At 39.8% G+C, this 7,850-nt stretch overlaps 1 protein-coding gene across 1 annotated transcript in view; it reads right to left on the bottom strand.

The window, feature by feature from the left end:
• Window positions 1-5,695, bottom strand: part of pde4bb (phosphodiesterase 4B, cAMP-specific b) — a 33,072-nt gene extending 27,377 nt beyond the window's left edge. The window contains exons 1-2 of the mRNA XM_027153707.2: window positions 5,546-5,695; window positions 1-70 (exon numbers count right to left, since the gene is read on the bottom strand). The exon at window positions 1-70 is cut by the window's left edge and continues 44 nt beyond it. The gene's annotated coding sequence lies outside the window, so the exon portion shown is untranslated. The remainder of the gene's footprint in view (window positions 71-5,545) is intronic.
• Window positions 5,696-7,850: the final 2,155 nt, after the last annotated feature.

Here is a 7,850-nt window from a genome sequence, read left to right as displayed (position 1 = left end):
TCCTCTTCTCTTCCTCCTGGACGCTCAGCCGGTGTGTGATGAATGCAGATTAGACATTCAGGTTGTCCAGCTGCTTGAGGCGAGGGACGGAGAACAATCAGACTCTGTCAGTGAATCAGACTCAATTTCACCACAAAAAACAGACACAGAAAAAAATGGACATGTTCTGAGCCTCACACACACCACTGCTGGGGTCTGCAGAGACGTCCAAACGGCGTCTGATTTTTACAGAGTTTACTACAGTTCATTCAGATAAGATTCTGAGATTAGATCAAAGAACCACCAGTCATTCAGTCATTTGAATCAATTCAGTGATTCAAATCAATTACAGAATCTTCCTCAATGAGTCCCAATTTCTTGTATTTTTACAAATGTCATTATGATTTTTCTTTCTTTCTTTCTTTCTTTCTTTCTTTCTTTCTTTCTTTCTTTCTTTCTTTCTTTCTTTCTTTCTTTCTTTCTTTTGTCTTTTGATTGATTTAGGGTTGTTAAATGAATTCTTCAGGCTTCTTGGTGCTTCCCTTTAATTTCTGCTGTTAAAACACACGACACATTACTGTGTTAATCTGAGGACATTTGTCTCACTGCTGCTCCGGTGTTCAGAACATCTCCCTGGCTGTTGGTTTCATCAGGATTCAGGAGGTGGTGTGTAAATGTTACAGTGATGGAGAGATCTTCAGGAGAGGAAAGGTCACGCTGACCTTTAGCTGGAACGTCACAGCACAGAGACGTTTACTGAACGTGTCCCAACTTCCCGTGTGTCTTAACTGTTAACACGTGTCCTGAGGGACCTCTACCACAGACAGGTCACGTAAACACGTCACAATGACACGTTACATAAACACGACTCACTGACACGCTACATAAACACGTCACAATGACACGTTACATAAACACGTCACACTGACACGTTACATAAACACGTCACAATGACACATTACATAAACACGACACAATTACACGTTACATAAACACATCACACTGACACGTTACATAAACACGTCACAATGACACATTACATAAACACGACACAATTACACGTTACATAAACACGTCACACTGACACGTTACATAAACACGCCACAATGACACGTTACATAAACACGTCACAATGACACGTTACATAAACACGTCACAATGACACGTTACATAAACACAACTCACTGACACGTTACATAAACACGTCACAATGACACGTTACATAAACACGACTCACTGACATGTTACATAAACACGTCACACTGACATGTTACATAAACACGTCACACTGACATGTTACATAAACACGTCTCACTGACATGTTACATAAACACGACTCACTGACACGTTACATAAACACGTCACACTGAGACGTTACATAAACACGTCACACTGAGTCGTTACATAAACACGTCACACTGACACGTTACATAAACACGTCACAATGACACGTTACATAAACATGACTCACTGACACGTTACATAAACACGTCTCACTAACATGTTACATAAACACGTCTCACTGACACGTCACACAGACACGTCTCATTAACATGTTACATAAACATGTCTCACTGACACGTCACATAAACACGTCTCACTAACATGTTACATAAACACGTCTCACTAACATGTTACATAAACACGCCTCACTGACACGTCACACAGACACGTCTCACTAGCACGTTACATAAACACGTCTCACAGACACGTCACACAGACACGTCTCACTAACATGTTACATAAACACGTCTCACTAACATGTTACATAAACACGTCTCACTAACATGTTACATAAACACGTCTCACTAACATGTTACATAAACACGTCTCACTAACATGTTACATAAACACGCCTCACTGACACGTCACACAGACACGTCTCACTAACATGTTACATAAACACGCCTCACTGACACGTCACACAGACACGTCTCACTAACACGTTACATAAACACGTCACACAGACACGTCACACAGACACGTCTCACTAACATGTTACATAAACACGTCTCACTGACATGTCACACAGACACGTCTCACTAACATGTTACATAAACACGTCTCACTGACATGCCACACAGACACGTCTCACTAGCACGTTACATAAACACGTCTCACTGACACGTCACACAGACACGTCTCACTAACATGTTACATAAACACGTCTCACTGACATGTCACACAGACACGTCTCACTAGCACGTTACATAAACACGTCTCACTGACACGTCACACAGACACGTCTCACTAACATGTTACATAAACACGTCTCACTGACATGTCACACAGACACGTCTCACTAACATGTTACATAAACACGTCTCACTGACATGTCACACAGACACGTCTCACTAACACGTCACACAGACACGTCTCACTGACACGTCTCACTGACACGTCACACAGACACGTCTCACTGACACGTCAAACAGACACGTCACACAGACACGTCAAACAGACACGTCAAACAGACACGTCTCACTGACACGTCACACAGACACGTCTCACTGACACGTCAAACAGACACGTCACACAGACACGTCTCACTGACACGTCACACAGACACGTGTATCCTGAGGTTTCTCTATAGTAATATCTTAGATTCTCAGATTTAGAGAAGAAGACATCAGATTTTTATACACAAAGAGACAATAAAAAATTAAATAATATTTATTTTAGATTTTCCCTTCTTTTTCTTTGTTTTTCTGTTTTTCATTCCATCTTTTTTCTTATCTTTTTTTCTTACTTCTCTCCTTTATCTTCTTTCTTTCTTTCTCATGTAGCCCAGGGTGTTAAGGTGCATGAACATCTTACATACTGATGTTGCTGCTCTACACAACACAAACACACACACACACACACACACACAAACACACACACAAACACACACACACACGCACACAAAAACACACACACACACACACACACAAACACACACATACACACAGACACACACACACACACACACACAACACACACACCATGTTTGCGAAGCGTAAAATTATCTTCCAATCGTTTCCACTTTTCTGTCCTGTGTGTCATTTTGTTCCAGGTGAATTTGCATGTTGATGAGATTTGCCAGAGTCAGTCATCTTGTGTTTGATTGTAAACCTTGATGTGTGTGTGTGTGTGTGTGTGTGTGTGTGTGTGTGTGTGTGTGTGTGTGTGTGTGTGTGTGTGTGTGTGTGTGTGTGAGTGTGTGTGTGTGTGAGTGTGTATGTGTGAGTGAGTGAGTGTGTGTGAGTGAGAGTAAAAATCAATCTGGATTAAAAGACCTCCAATACGAAGCAATCTACCTGTAATTTCCTTTACAGAGCCATTAGTGTGACTGACACACAATCACACACACACAATCACACAATCACACACACACAATCACACACACACACACACACACACACACACACACACACACACACACACACACACACACACACAGGTCAGACAGAGAAGCTCAAACAATACATCATCAGAAATCAGCAGCTATAATGACACCTGTGTGTGTTCATGTCTTGAGGCCCTGAAAAACAAACCTGCTCTCTCATTGACATTCTTTTCTTTTCATCTTTTTCTTTCTTTCTTATGTTTTTCTTTTTGTCTCTCTCTCTCATTCATTCTTTCTTTAATTCATTCTCTCTCTCTTCATTTCTCTGCACTGTATTTGTGCTGTGGAAAATAATTTACAAGAAAGAAAGAAAGAAAGAAAGAAAGAAAGAAAGAAAGTGTTCATGTGGTGGTGTAATCTCTCTCTCTCTCTCTCTCTCTCTCTCTCTCTCTCTCTCAGTCCTGCAGCATATTGACTCTAGGTAACAGAAGCAGTCAGGAACATCACTGACTTTATATAATGACACACAGTTCACTTTGTGTTACAGCACAAGAGCAGAACAATCCAATTTTATCACACACACACACACACACACACACACACACACACACACACACACACACACACACACACACACATACACACACACACACACACACACACACACACACACACACACACACACACACACACACACACACACACACACACACACACAGTTCTTAAGATCTGTAAGTTGCATCACAGAGTAACACATCAAACATTTCCACGTTTCATCTGTTAATGCTCTGTAATAAAATATCGCTCTCACTACAACTGTACAGAACATCATTTCATCTCTCCTTTAATCATACAGCACATTACAGAGAGAGAGAGAGAGAGAGAGAGAGAGAGAGAGAGAGAGAGAGAGAGAGAGAGAGAGAGAGAGAGATGTAGACAGACATCTCTGTGATTTTTAATCGTATATACTGTAATTGACTTTTCCTGGGAACTTCCCACGTTGGACTGTGAATCAATCTGTCACCGAGGGCTGGACACACACACACACACACACACATACACGCACACACACACACACACACACACACACACACACACACACACACATACACACACACACAGACACACACACATACACACACACATACATACACACATACACACATATACACACACAAATACACACACATACACACACATACACACACGTACATAAACACACACACACACACACACACACACACACACACACACACACACACACACACACACACACACACATACTGTACCGTCAGGGATTAATCTAAATACTGCACTAGAAATCATGAAAACACAGCATCATGAGCCAATATCACCTAAGAAGGAACACACACAGCTCCATTCACACAAGTCCAGATGTTCAGGTTTTACTATAAACACAGTGCTGAACATGAGGAGCTGACGGTGTGTGTGTGTGTGTAACCTGACAAACTGAGAAACTCCAACAGAGAGAAAAAGGGAGTCTGCAATAATAACACAAATAAATACAAGTGCTAACTAAATGTAACTAAAAGGGATAAAAAGTCGTGTTCGGTAATAAACACTTCAGGTGCTGAGATTTATTCCTTTCTCATACCTTTATATTATCATATCGATCATATTGTTTGTACTGAAGCTACATGATTATGTTAGTAATGTTCGTAATAATGTTAGTAATGTTACTAATGTTAGTAATGTTCGTAATGTTAGTAATAATGTTAGTAATAATGTTAGTAATGTTAGTAATAATGTTAGTAAAAATGTTTGTATCGCTCTGAACGCTGAAATATCGCGATGAAACACAGAATCGCTGATTCACCAAAAAGCAAACTACTGTAGGACCTTTATCGCCTCTCTATTTCAACTCTATTAGCTTATAACGCATCTGTTCCATACATGTGGAGCTAAAAGTGACGATGATGATGATGATGATGACGATGATGACGGTTTCTAATTCAAACGAAGCGTTTTTAAGGACAAAAGTTTCAAATAAGAGAATAATAGCATGAGTGTGTGTTTATGACACAAAGCTCTAACAACAGCCTTTACACGTCCACTGCACCTGAGCAGTTCATTCACGTGTCAACGACGTGATTTCATCTCGTTATTAAATCGTGACAGAGACACAATGTAGCTTTCCTCTGTGTGTGTGTGTGTGTGTGTGTGTGTGTGTGTGTGTGTGCGTGCGTGCGTGCGTGTGAGCGCGCCTTCTGATCTTACCTTTTATTCCTTATTCACTCGTCTGCTGAAAGAAACGTCCAGAAGAGGTGTAAATGGTGGGATGACATGAAAGAGTGTCGTTTCTACACCTCACATCCCGCTGAAATAGTGCGGTGGGATCCAGTGACCGCGAGCGTGCATTCTCTCTCTCTCTCTCTCTCTCTCTCTCTCTCTCTCTCTCTCTGTATCTCTGTCTCTGTATCTGTCTCTCTCTCCCTCTCTCTCTGTATCTGTCTCTCGCTCTCTCTGTGTCTCTCTCTCTCTCTCTCTCTCTCTCTCTCTCTCTCTCACACACACACACACACACACACACACACACACACACACACACACACACACACACACACACACACACCCGTGTGTGTGTGTGTGTGTGTGTGTGTGTGTGTGTGTGAATCACCAACGGTTCGGTTCTTTTTTCAATGAGCGACCGCTAAGGCGCCCTATTGAATCGGTTCACACCAAGCTCATACGGCTCATATTGGATTGTTTACTTGAAACCAACAACAAGCAAACAAACATCAAAACAAGTCGAAAAAAGCAAAAACAAGTAAAGTAAGTAAACGAACCGACATTTCAAGTGACTCAAGTTCATAACGATTCATGTTCTCTCGTTTGAATTGCAAATCTACCTGCATTTGTTGTAGTTGAATTAACAACTAATTCTATAAATTATTGTGATTTTTTTTTCATTATTGCTTTTCATTAAATTAACATGTTAGATTGTGTTCACAGTTTTATTATGATTCGGGTTTAATATAGTGTTGGCTGTGACATCTGATGCAGTGTAATTAAAGAGTGAGATGATGGAGCAGTGACACATGAATCAATCATCTTTCTTATCCATGAAAACAGGTTGTTCTAAATAGCATGAAACAGATGTGTATAAAAGAACCGAATCAGTAAAGTGCTTCACCCCTGACTGACTTGCCATGTCCCCCCTATGAACCTGTAGAGGGATGCAGGATTGCTCAGATTTTTTTAGTACTGTAATTATTCAAAATACATCCAAAAGCTGTAGAAACATCTAATAAGCATGTAAAAGTGTCGTGTTAGAGCAGGAGTGTGAATACAATGTGAATGGCTTTAAGCATGGTGTTGACATCTGACACTCGAGGGGTGATGATGTAGTCAATAAGTACACAGTGGACTGTACAGTGTGTAGTTTAGATGTATATGTATGCTGTGGTGTATATGGTATACAGTGTATAGTGTGTAGTATATGGTGTACAGTGTGTAGTATATGGTGTATAGTGTGTAGTATATGGTGTATAGTGTACTGTATAGTGTGTAGTATATGGTGTATAGTGTACTGTATAGTGTGTAGTATATGGTGTATAGTGTGTAGTATATGGTGTATAGTGTGTAGTGTGTAGTATATGGTGTATAGTGTGTAGTGTGTAGTATATGGTGTATAGTGTGTAGTGTGTAGTGTGTAGTATATGGTGTATAGTGTGTAGTATATGGTGTATAGTGTGTAGTGTGTAGTATATGGTGTATAGTGTGTAGTATATGGTGTATAGTGTGTAGTATATGGTGTATAGTGTATAGTGTGTAGTATATGGTGTATAGTGTGTAGTATATGGTGTATAGTGTGTAGTGTGTAGTATATGGTGTATAGTATATGGTGTATAGTGTGTAGTATATGGTGTATAGTGTGTAGTGTAGTTATGGTATGGTAGTATATGTGTAGTAGTGTGTAGTATATGGTGTATAGGTGTGTATAGTGTGTAGTATATGGTTGTATAGTGTACTGTATAGTGTGTAGTATATGGTGTATAGTGTGTAGATAGGTGTATAGTAGTATATGGTGTATAGTGTAGTGTGTGTATGTGATATGGTGTATATGGTGTATAGTGTGTAGTATATGGTGTTATAGTGTGTATGTAGTGTTGTGTAGTATATGGTGTATAGTGTGTAGTATATGGTGTATAGTGTATAGTGTGTAGTATATGGTGTATAGTGTGTAGTATGGTGTATAGTGTATAGTGTGTAGTATATGGTGTAGTATATGGTGTATAGTGTGTAGTATATGGTGTTAGTTGTAGTATATGGTGTATATGGTGTATAGTGTGTAGTGTGTAGTATATGGTGTATAGTGTGTAGTGTGTAGTATATGGTGTATAGTGTGTAGTATATGGTGTATAGTGTGTAGTATATGGTGTATAGTGTGTAGTGTGTAGTATATGGTGTATAGTGTGTAGTATGTGGTGTATAGTGTGTAGTGTGTAGTATATGGTGTATAGTGTGTAGTATATGGTGTATAGTGTGTAGTATATGGTGTATAGTGTGTAGTATATGGTGT

The sequence above is a fragment of the Tachysurus fulvidraco genome, chromosome 1 (genome assembly GCF_022655615.1).
Source record: "Tachysurus fulvidraco isolate hzauxx_2018 chromosome 1, HZAU_PFXX_2.0, whole genome shotgun sequence".
NCBI classification, from domain to species: domain Eukaryota; kingdom Metazoa; phylum Chordata; class Actinopteri; order Siluriformes; family Bagridae; genus Tachysurus; species Tachysurus fulvidraco.
This window is presented reverse-complemented; position numbering and strand designations above follow the sequence as displayed.